Here is a 12,806-nt window from a genome sequence, read left to right on the forward strand (position 1 = left end):
GCAGAGTATGAGGACGAACTCTTATTCTTATTCCCTGACACCGAGCCCTGAAAATGAGCCAATGAATCAATAACTTTCTTTTTCGTCCTTATTCACTTTTATTCCTGTGTGTCTGTCTTTCTTTGTTTTGCACAGTTAATATAATTAAAACTTTAATCACCTAATAACAAAAACAAGCCCATCAGCAGAACTGTCTTCACTTGTTTGCTTATTGATTTGAAGGTGCCGCAGTCTGCATTCCTCAGGTTCACAAGTTCACAAGAACATGCTCCTCTATCCTCCTCCTCCAGACTCCTATTTCCCTCAAAGCAGAGGGCTGGATTACGCCCAATGAAGAAAGACTCTGCACTTGTGGGGGCGTTCTACTTCTTTGCGGGTGAGTTGGCGGGTCTTGGGGCATTGCTGGGAAGCTCTAATACTGGCTAAAAGTGGTTTGGACCAAATCGGAGGCAAATTTTCTTTGCGTTTTTGCTGACTTGCTTGCCTTTGAGGTGCTCTTTGGGGGGGCTCAGGGTGTTTGTGGCTGGGTTTCGGGGTCTGGGAGCACTGCTGGGACAGTCTAATTTTGATTGCATTTGCTTTTCAGGAAATCCGTGGTGGAAAACGGGAGTTATGACCTAGCTGCACAGCGCGTTTGGACCGAAGGCCGATAAATATTGTAAGTATGAGATTTTCCTTTTTGGCTGTTTGGGGGTGTTGTCCTTTTTTGCGGGTGGGTTGGCGGGTCTTCTGGCATTGCTGGGAAGGTCTAATACCGGATAGAAGTGGTTTGGAGAAAATCCATGCGGAAAAGCCTTTTGGCACTTTTTGTAACTTAGGGTTCGTTAGGGTTAGCCCTAGCAGCAGGATTGCATGTGTTTTGGGGTGTTCTACATTTTTGCAACTGAATTCTGGGGTCTTATAGCACTCGTGGGAATGTGTAATTTTGGTTGCAAGTGATTTGAAGAAAATCCATGGTGGGAAAGGGGGGATTTGGCATAGTTAAAGAAAGCGTTTGCCACTATTCTTAACTTAGGGCTCGTTAGGGTTAGCAGTATTTGTATTGCATGTGTTTGGGTGGGGGGCCGTTTGTGGGGCGGTTTGCGAGTCTTGGAGCGATGCTGGGTATGGATACTTTTGCTTGCTTGCAAGTGGTTTGAATACAATCCACGGTGGGTAAGGGGGTATTTGGGTCTACTTTTACTTTCAAAGTATGTTTTGTCACCAGTTTTCTACTAGGCCTCGTTTTTTGAGATCTGATTGGTGGTCTTTTACATTTTTGCGACTGGCTTTAGTAAGGGTCTGGGTGGGAGCACTGATGGGAAGGTCTAATTTTGTTCTAAAACACAGTTTACAGTACACCTAGCTTGAGGGGAAAGATCCGCTAAATTAATTTGCCCATACTTATTTATCCTTCAAAAGGAGACTCAGACAGAGTACGCACTTTCAAAAATATTGTACTGTCTATTAGGAAACTCAAAGTGTGAGTTTTTGCACTAGACAGCGTACATACCTTATATTTATTTATCAGTGGTGTTCTGATATCACTTCCTGTTTTTCCATCAATAATTACAGGCCGGGTTTCAGTCTGTGCAATGGGAAAAAAAGGATTAAGTCAGGCTTCACATTAGCGAGCCGCAATACAGCATCCGCCAGGCAGGCAGTGGACAGGGTGTCTTCTGGTCACCAACATTGATGGATGAAGCGTCAGCTGGAATGGAGGAGTGCCGCTAATAAGAGGAATGGTTTGATGCGTGCAACTTACTTACCAAATTCAACAGGACAACTGCAACAACATACAGATACAGTATCCATTCTTTTCAAAATATTTTTTAAGTAATGTTATTGCTGTGAACTTCTATGAGTGTGACTCTGCATTTCTTGGATCTCTTTCTGCTTCTTGCAGGGATGCGCCGGTAATTAAAAATATGACCCTTAGTGTCTAGCATTACGCAGTTCTTTAAACTACACTCATACATAATTTCACAGGCTAATGAAATGAACACAAAATCGAAAACAATTAAGCATAGTAGCAACGCTACTGAGAAGGAGAGCAGTGCACCTGAAATGCACAGAAGATTTTGAAATATAATTTACCTACAATGTAATCAGCAGCAATAATGCTCTTGGTAAAAAACAAAAATTTGCAATACAATAACACACAGAGCAGGAGAAAACAGATTAGTAAAGAAATAGCTACTACTACTCACCAAGCCCGGGGATCTCAAGGCCGAGCAGGTCTAGCAGATCGCGTTCCCGGTCCAGGAGATCCGTCCAACGGTGGGTGGCCGGGTTGTAGGTGCGCCGGACCCGAGAGTGTTGGTACATGGCCCGGCACACCTTCTCCCACCGCTTCCGGCGCTCCTGGATCCCGTACCCGCTAGCGATCTTGCCGCCTGCCATGATGGTCCTGGGGAGGAGGCGCTGAACATAAAAAATGAGTGCGGCCACCTCCTCCGCGCTGAAGATCTCCCGGGGTGCGACCTGCTCCCCCCTCAAACGCCCGCACGGGAGCCGGGCACGGGGTGAGGGACCCTTCCCCTTCTCAGGATGCTTGCCGGCTCCCTTTACCATGGTCTGGGCAGAAAGGAAGCTAAATAATAAAGAAGAAATAGAATAGGGAAGAAGAAAAGAAAAGAGTGTAAAAAAGTAGTTTAAAATTAACCAAAAGTAGCAGAAAACACAAAAATATAGAGCTAGAAAAATAGAGGTATAGATAATAAGTAAAATAGATCAAAAAAAATTCAAACAAGCAAAGGATGGCAGAGATTCAGAGAGGATACAAAAGGCATGCCCAGAACCATAGCAATGAATGAGAAACAAGATGGCGCGCCCGTTCACGACCGCATGGGTAAGTTCGCGCGAGATTTTCCTCGTACTAGCGAGCCGCACACTTTGCGAGATTACACATCGCGCCCAGAAACGGAAATACGTCTTGCAAACAAGATGGCCACGCCCGTGAACGACCGTGAGGGTAATTTCGCCCGCTGTGCTACAAGCGGCTCGCTAAAACGCACAAAACCTTGCGAACTAACACGCCGCAAAGAAACAAATCGCATATTCGCACGAATTCGCGGCTTCCGAATTCGATCTCGTGCAAGTTCGCGCCCCACGAATTCCGCGAAATTGCAGAAAAACGAGTTTTGCAAAACTGAAAGCACTCAGCAGGTGCAAAAGTTCAAACTCATCATTAGTAACCAATCCCTGTAGTGCTTCCTGACTGGAGCCCCTCCAGAGTTCAGTTGCTAGTTTCAACTATTCTATGATCCTGCTCTGACCCTCACAGCAGGCTCATAGAATAGCTACAAGTAGGCCACAAAGGTCCTGGAAAAAAATTGCACTGCAACAGAAAGCAAATTACAGATAAGGAAGCAGGTGCCAGACTGGAATTTTAAAACAGTGACACATTAATAAATCAACCCCAAATTAATTCATGTCAGTTGAAGCAGGGCAGGTGTGCTTGCTTTTCCCCCCCATCATCTACAGTGATGAACCAGAGGGTGGCATTGATGTACCAGAGGGTGGCATGGGTGAAACAGAGGGTGGCAGTGGTGAAACAGAGGGTGCTGTGAACCTGTGATGATGAACCAGACGTAGAAACAACATAGTCGCGAGCTCCTCCCTCACAGTGAGGGAGTTGCAGCCCCTGGCTGCACTAGTAATTTTAACCTAGAGGAGATCCCACATGATGAAGCATGCCACTTCGGTGGGTTATGGGATTCCATCCTCTTTAACCCCTCGCATGCGTCGGACGCCAACCGGCTGTCCGATGTCACAGTGGGCGTGTGCGTCAGTCAGCCGGCGGCAGTCTGATTTGCGCACGTGTGGAATTCACCTGCACCGCGGGGGAATTCCACCCGCACCCAAAGGGTTAACCCCTTAAGTGCTGCGCACGTTCACCGGCCGACGGCACCACTACCTCCGTAGTGCTGCCGTCGGCCGTTGAACGTTCAAACTGCACCTGCGCAAAGGAACATCCAGCACTGGAGCTGGACGTTCCATAGGAGTTATGAGGTTAAAGGACTTCCCCACATTTGAATAGGAGCCATATGTTTGTACTGTTTGCATACTAGAGCTGTTTGCAGCTTGATAGACTATCTGTGTGATTTCATCTTCACAATGGTGCCAATGGCCGTGATTGCGGTGGTGGAGCACGCCTATCATTGGTTTCAAAAGTGCATTTCACTACCGCAATTGCCGTTCCCATTGGCTGAGGGGCATGGCATTGGCGGTGCCAAGCCGCAGGGGCCAGGCATTTGCTGTCACGATTTGGCCTTTTTACATTGGTGCCAACGGCTGTGATTGCGGTGGCGGTGCACGCTTACGGTACCTATGGACACATCATGCTGTGACATTGGCAATGGCCAGTTCTCAGCATTGAACAGTAGACATTTACTGTGAATCATGTCACCAGATAGTCAAATCAATTGCTAGTGTGACATTTAACTCACTGATGCCTACACATGCCATGTCAGTGCACAGTATTACATGCACTGGCCTGTACTCCCTCACATGTGACTTATGATGATGTTGTTGTGCATGTTAACAGATCTGTTGTGTGAGTGACTCTCAAATATGTACACATGTCAATGTGTGAGATGGCTAAGCAACCCACAGTCATGATGGACTCACTCCATAATGTGCCTATTTCACTGTGTAGATTGCTGGACTCATGTCCATTCATGCACACACTGTACTCATTGTGTTGGTAATTGGGTGCCCTGCCCGAATCACTCAAGAAGCAGCAGCTACGTAGAAGCCAGCAGTGTTGCTGTTTCACACATGTGCTGTGTCAACTACTCTCCAGGCTGGTGACACAGGATGTTAGAATGGACCATTTGGCATTCACATAGTCTGAATCTGTTTTGGGGTACTCACTGTGAACATACTGGACATGTGTACAACTACTTGGGATCAAGGTGTCTCTACATGTGACTTGTGTTGTAAGCTGTTGTTTCGGGTCAGTCATTGTTGACAGACAAAACGTAGGAGCGTTAACACATCTCACTTGGGACCGTCCATTCACATTGCTTGCAGACATGGAGGATGAGGACATCATACGGGAATTCTGTTTGGACCGACCTACCCTTCAAGACCTATGTGCTCAGTTGGAGCCCCATCACAGGCCTCGCAGAAAATATCCTACTGCTTTGACACCAACATGTAAGGTGATGGCAGCCCTGCATTTCTTTGCAACTAGTTTGGTCCAGTACACAGTGTCCTGCGCAGGTGGGATGTCTCAACCAATGTTCAGCATGGTGCTATGTGATGTCCTGTCCGCTATGATGACCTACAAGGACAACTACATCCATTTTACCAGGAGCCATGAATTGGCAACTGTGACGGGTGAATTTTATGAACTTGCCCACATCCCCAATGTTGTTGGCGCCATTGACTGCACACATGTTGGACTGGTTCCACCACAGGCACATGAGCACATCTACAGGAACAGGCAGCATTTCCATTTCATCAATGTGCAAGTGGTATGCCAAGCGGATATGATAATCTCCCAGGTCTGTGCCAAATTTCCAGGATGCGCACATGACTCCTACATACTGCGTAACAGCATTGTGCCACAGCTGATGGCAAATCTACATCAGGAGCGAGCGTGGATTGTGGGTAAGTATGCAGAGTCAAGTAGCATGCTGTATGTGTGACATGCTGTCTTCTATATATCAAAAGGAGGGAGAGTTCTCGGGGCTTAACAGGTCCAACGTACGTGCCCCCAAACAGTCTGTTAACAAAAGAAGGTACGTTGTTCCTATAATGGGTCATCGAACAGAAGGGGAAAAAAGAGCCAGCCACGTACAAGTTCCACTGTGAATACAGGTAATCCTGCTGATGTTACACTGCAGAGAAAGTGTTCCCTTTGGAACGAGGGCCCTCACACACCCAGCCAGCAGGTGTCATGCTTAGAGAACAATCTAGTCTTTAAAAGAGTGATGACTTAGCAGTTACCGGCTGATAAAGGACACACGTGGTGGAGTGTCCTAGTCTTTAAAAGAGTTATGCCTCCGGCGATGTAAGGGTAGGTACACAATATGGAAACCACTACAAACAAGGACACTCTACCACGTGTGTCCTTGATCAGCCGGTAACTGCTGAGGCATAACTCTTTTAAAGACTAGATTGTCCTCTATACCTGTGGGTAATACTTTTTCCCGCGGTCTCTTCATGTGATAGGTAGGTGTTTCCACCTGACCACAGTGTGTAGATAGTTTTCACCATGGTCCTGAGAAATTGCCACTGATCCCCCTGACAATTAGGCATGAAACATGTTGACCCTGAAAGCAAGAGTAGGGTGGAAACATTTTTGATTCATTATGATCATATAGCTGCCATACACTCTCTATTTTTTAATCAGGTAGGGAGCCCAACCCGGATAAAGGTCTCACACTGGACTTCCTAACCTGTTTCAACCTCTGCACTCACAAGCACATCACATCTATACCTTATAGGTCCCTCACCCCCACGACACCATCCGGCGTGGAACAAAAGATCACTGCCAAAGAGCCCCTCGTTGGGTGCCCGTCGGGTATTGCAGCGCCGACCCGGTGAGGAACAGGCCCAATGATGAAGCATGACACCTGCTGGCTGGGTGTGTGAGGGCCCTAGTTCCAAATGGAACAATTTCCCTGCAGTGTAACATCTGCATGATTACCTGTATTCATAGTGGACCTTGTACGTGGCTCTTTTTCCCCTTCTGTTTGATGACCCATTATAGGAACAACGTACCTTCTTTTGTTAACATTCTGTCTACTGCCACAGTTATATTCCAAAATTGCTTTGTGTATCTCACACCTAGGTGACTCTGCATATCACAACCAGCCTTGGTTAATGAGCCCACTGAGGAATCCCAGTACCCCAGGTGAAGTCCCCTACAATGAGGCCCATGGGAGGACAAGTAATGTGGTGGGGTGTACCTTTGGTCTTCTGAAGTCTAGATTCTCGTGTCTGGACAAGAGCCAAGGTGTACTACTGTGCTCTCCCCAGAAGGTGTGTCAGATCGTAGTTGCATGCTCCACATTCTGGCCTTGCGCAAAGAGATCCCCCAGCTCCTGGACGATGATGAGTAGCAGATGCTCCCACCTGCAAACCCACACATGTCCAGTGATGAGGATAGTGGAAAGGAAGAAGGTGTCAACCTGTGTCAACAGCTCATCAACTGTTCCTTCCCTTGAATGTGAGTGACATTGTACAACAGTGACATTGTCTGCTAACTTTGATGGTTGTGCAAAGGCCCAGGGGAGCTTTCTGATTGCTGCCTGTTGTTGGCTCTGTGCTGATGGCTGATGTTTGTAGCAGAGTGTAGTCATGACCAGCCACATGATGTATATGTTGATATTGTTTCTCATTGTAATGTGTGCTTTGTTGCGTGCCTTGATGACTAGTGTTGTGTACTGGCTGTGATGCCATTGCCTGACAAGTAAATGTTGTTTTCTCATATCTGTCTAGGTCCCTTCAGGTTCTCAATGCCTCATCACAATCCTAGCTTCAGGTACATTAGAATCAGAATCAACATTGTACATCCTGTGATAAACATGGAGCTGACACAAAGACGTCGGTGTGTAAAGAGTGTTTATTTACAAAGATTGCTTGTGACAGACAAGTGGGGTTTAAGAAAATGGTGCAAAGTGAATCAATGAGTTGTCAGTGATGGTAGAAGAGACAATAGAGTAGTCATCAAATTGATGTGGTGACACAGTCTAACAGACACCTGCCATCAACATGGCAGTGTGGGTAAGGATAGCCAAAAAAGTCAATGTCAAGGTGAAGAACTTGCCATTGTAATATTATGCATACATTTGTCATATCATGTACTTAACTTTCTTTTACCTAATGACCCTGCATGTTTTGTGTTCATATGGGCCTTGATGCTTTGCCCATATGGCACTTACACATGACATTCAGTGCTGTGCATTATTGTGCCCTAAATTTCTTCAACATGTGACTTTGTGTTTCAAACTTTAATTTCTGTGACAGTTACTTAAACTTTTCTGTCTGCACACTGGAAGTGGCTATTGGATCTATGCCAAGTTGGATGACATGTGAGGGCTGGTGTGGTCATATGGATCCATGCATTTTTAGAGGAATGGCAGGGTGCATACACTGTCTACCTACCTGTGCTGGGACACAGTTGAGGGGAATTGCTATCACATGGTTGTGGGTGTGGGGAGTGCTCAATCCGGCTGGCCGTTGGGACAGGTGGCATGGTGGGAGTTGTAGTGCAGGCTTCCAACCCACAAACCCGCCTCGCTGTTAAGATGGCTGCCTCTCTGTGAAGTGGTGCAGAGGAAGGTAATAGGCTACATATGGCACTTGGAAGGGGGTGTTCCATCCTGCTCAGGGGTGAGACAAGAGAGCATTAGATGGCTACCTACATGTTAGGTGAAGGTGAGCAATGTAGTGGCTGAAACAAGGTTCGGGGGAGTGCTCCATCCTGCTGGGCTTTGGGACAGGGGGCCTGGTGGAAGTTGTAGTGGAGTCTTCACACCCACAAACACCCCTACCAGTTAAGATGGATACCTACCTGTTAGGTGAAGGTGAGCAAATACCCCTCCCTGTTAAGATGGCTACTTACCTGTGAATTTGAAAAGAGCAATGCAATGGCTGACACATGATTGTGGGTGTGGGGTGGAGGGTTCCATCCTGCTGACCTTTAAGACAAGGGGGCCTGGTGGGAGTAGTGGTGCAGGCTTCCCACCCACAAACCTCCCTCCCTGTTAAGATGGTTGCCTCCCTGTGAAGTGGAGCAGATGAAGGAAATATGCTACACATGGCTCTTGGATGGGGGAGTGTTCCATTCTGCTCAGGGGTGGGACAAGAGAGCATAAGATGGCTACCTACCTGTTAGATGAAGGTGAGCAAGGCAATGGCTGACACATGGTTGGGGTGGGGCGCTCCATCCTGCTGGGCTTTGGGACAGTAGGCCTGGTGGGAGATGTAGTGAAGTCTTCACACCCACAAACACCCCTTTAAGTGAAGATGGCTACCTACCTGTAAGTTTGATGAGAGCAATGCAATGGCTGACACATGGTTGAGGGAGTGCTCCATCCTGCTGGGCTTTGGGACAGGGGGCCTGGTGGAAGATTTAGTACAGTCATCACACCCACAAACACCCCTCCCAGTGAAGATGGCTACCTGCCTGTTAGTTTGATAAGAGCAATGCAATGGCTGACAAACGGTTGGGGGGAATGCTCCATCCTGCTGGGCTTTGGGACAGGTGACCTGGTAGGAGATGCAGTGCAGTCTTCACACCCACAAACACAACCTCCCAATTGAGATGGATACCTACCTGTTAGTTGTAGGTGAGCAATGCAATGGCTGACACATGATGTGGAGGGAGTGCTCCATCCTGCTGGGCTTTGGGACAGAGGGCCTGATGGGAGTAGTAGTGCAGTCTTCCTTCCCAAAAACACAACCTCCCTGTTAGGACGGCTACCTACCTGTTAGTTTGATGAGGGGAATGTAATGGCTGCTTCTGGGTGGGGGAGTGCTCAATCCTGCTAGGCTTTGTGACAAGAGGGCCGGGTGGGAGTTGGAGTGCAGTCTTCCCACCCACAAACACCTCTCCCTGTTAGGATGGCTACCTCACTGTGAAGTGGAGCAGAGGAAGGGAATAGGTTACACGTGGCTTTTGGATGGGAGAGTGTTCCATCCTGCTCAGGGGTGGGACAAGAGAGCAAAAGATGGCTACCTCCCTGTATGTTTTAAGAGAGCAATGCAATGGCTGCCACATGGTTATGAGTGGGGGGAGTGCTCCATTCTGCTCAGCTGTGGGACAAGGAGACCTGGTGGGAGTTGTAGTGCTGGCTACCTGTGCACATGCCCCCATGGTAATATTGCTAGTTACCTTTGGGGTGTATCAGAGGGAGTGGATGCTGGATCTATGAGACATGTTTTGGGGAGAGTGTGGTGCACATGCATGCCTTTGGGCCTCTGAGGTGTAGCTTTGTCGTTGTGCAAGACAGTACATAGCAGTGTAATGCTAGACATTTGTTGGTACTTACCAGCCTCCACTCCCCGGATATTCCTGTGAGACTCTCTGGATGGAGTGTGGCAAGCACCTTCTCCTCCCATTCGGTGAATGTTTGTGGTCGAATGGGAGGGCTACTGCTAGTCATCTGAGCCAGCTTAATGTTCTTGTTCCTCTCTTTCACCTTGCTCTTGAGGTCATTCCACCGCTTCCTGATCTCCTTCTTGGAGCAGGGGATGGTTCTACTCCATTAGCTTTGTTTACTATCCTTTCCCACATTTGAGTTTTTCTGGCTTGTAGTGTCTGTTGGACCAGGCTTCCAAACAAATGTGGTTCTGCTCCTATTACCTCATCTACCATCACTGACAACTCATTGTCAGTGAATTTAGGTATTTCCCTCTGTGACATTGTGTGCAAATGTGTGAAAAGTGCAATTGTGAAAGTGGTGGTGGTGAGGTGTGTGGTGTGTGTGTTGTTGTGCTAGTGAGATGTGTGGTGATTTGCCTCTCCTTTCTGCTTTCAGGTTGGCCGTTTTTTTTCAGTAGTGAGGTATTGCAAAGGATTCTTGTCAGGGAAGGGACTGGTTTTATATTGAGCTCAGTGGGTGAGTCAAAATGGAGTATTCCTGTCAGGTGCGTTGTGTGGGTTGACCTGAGATTTGTATTTTTTACTTGCCACTGGGATGTATCATTGGGATGTGTTAGGTGGTTTTTGAGGCTGAGCCAGGTTGATGGCCTTACTTGGTAGCCTTGTGGTTTGTTTTTTTGTCAACTGCCATTACTGTTCCGGAGCAACCGCGGCAGTGGGAATACAACAGCCCTTCTGCCGGCTCTCCCATTCCTCTATTGCTGTGATTGCGGCAGTCGAAAAAAAAAAGTGTTTCAATGTCACCAAAATAGTATCCTAATTTGACGTGCGGTCATTCTGCTGGACGTGTGGTGATTTTGGGTCTTTCCGCAGCAAGTCTGACCGCCATGGACGGATTTTCACCTTCTCCGCAAGCTCCCGGCGGTCTTTATGGAATCCGTCCGCTTTAATTGGATTTTTCCTGGAGGTTCATCCTAACCTGGCCACCACTTTTCCCGCGGTGCATGCTGGCTGTTAATTTCTGCTACCACGACGGTTGGAATGGTTTTCCGACCACCATCTTAATCAACCCCACAGTCCAACAGACCCCCCTGTCACAGAGAAACAAGATGTCGGAGAGGATTGTTCACAAGGTGACCACTCAAGCAACTTGCCTGCGCACAAAGGACGATATCAGGAACAGGTGCTATGATGTGCAGAGGAGAGTCAAGAAGCTGTTTGGCAAAGACCATGTCCTGAGCCAGCAGACTGGCGGTGGCCATCTTGCAACACTTGTGCACTTCACTTCCTGGTAGGAGAAGGTGCGTGCCATCCTTAGACGGGAGGGCGTCTATGGGATATCAGGAGTACCAGAGCCTTGTGAGTACATGCTCAAATAGCCAATATAGTCAGCAAATACACACCTAAAAACATCACTGTTAAGGGGACAGTGATACAAATCACTGTCAGCAAAGCCATAACAATATAAAGCAAATGAGCATGTGATGTGTATGCCAGTTTGACGAACACAATGCATGCAATCTCAGACTAACATGTAACTATCTCATGGCATGACACCAATAAACACAGGATTGATGTTCAAAACAGCAGCCACCACTGTCAGCCATCTTCCCAGCACTGTTTGACTCGCTCACTCACTCAATCACTCACTCACTCACTCACTCACTCACTCACTCACTCACTCACTCACTCACTCACTCACTCACTCACAGGGAAGCTGAGTCACAGGAAGGAAGGTTGGGATTGCTGGGAAGGTGGGTGTGGCTAAAGGCATGATGGAAGTCATAACACAGCTAACAATCCTCCTCCCACAGAGCCCAACAAGACCACCAGGACCTGTGCTTACGTCACAATCAATGGAAAAATACTGATAAGATGGCTGACACTGGGCTCTGCTGTGGGGAGCTCAAGGCCCTGATGTGAGTTGTGCTCAAACAAACACCAGTCACCACTGTCATACATCTTGAACATGTTATGTTATGTTATGTTATTTAATATTTGTAATGCGCGATCTGTCGCTCCGAAAGGAGCATCCTGGCGCTGAGGAAAGTGGGAGTAAACTGAGGTGAGATCTAAATGGGGGCCAATACGTATGCATCTGTCAGGTTGAAAATCCAGGTCCTGAATGGGGTCTCTAAATCTAGTAGTCTTAGTTCTTTAGTCATTGAATTCCATGGCCTAGAAGCCAAGACACTAAGATTTTTTCCACCCTTGGTTTTGTAATGAAATTTAGGAATACTGATTAAATTACAGCCAACTGATCTTAAAACTCTAGTAGGGATGTAACGAGTATATCTTCTCGAAAGATACTTTGGACCAACGTTATTTAGTGCCCTGAAGGTAGTCAGTAGGATTTTAAACAGAATCCTTTTGTGGAGAGGAAGCCAGTGCAATGTCCTGAGGGCTGCAGATGCAGAAGATTTTCTGGGCAGTTTCAAAACCAGTCGTGCAGCCGCGTGTTGGACGCTTTGTAATTATTTTAGCGTAAGCTTTTTTATCCCTGCCATCAGACCATTGCAGTAATCGAGGCGGGAAAGTATGAGAGCAAAGACTTTCTCGATTTGATGGGGAGAAAATCAAAGAATTTTTTCAATGATTTAATACTGTTGAAGCAACTTTCTGCAACACTCCTTACATGGTGGTCAAAAGACAAAGACGAGTCAAAAAGAACATCCAGATTTCTGGCCACTTCAACCGAACTGGGGGGCAGGGTAGTGCCCTTTGGCCACCATTTCCTAGGGCTAAAATTGACATTTTTTCCCAT

This window comes from Lissotriton vulgaris, chromosome 4_1, assembly GCF_964263255.1.
Source record: "Lissotriton vulgaris chromosome 4_1, aLisVul1.2, whole genome shotgun sequence".
NCBI lineage: Eukaryota > Metazoa > Chordata > Amphibia > Caudata > Salamandridae > Lissotriton > Lissotriton vulgaris.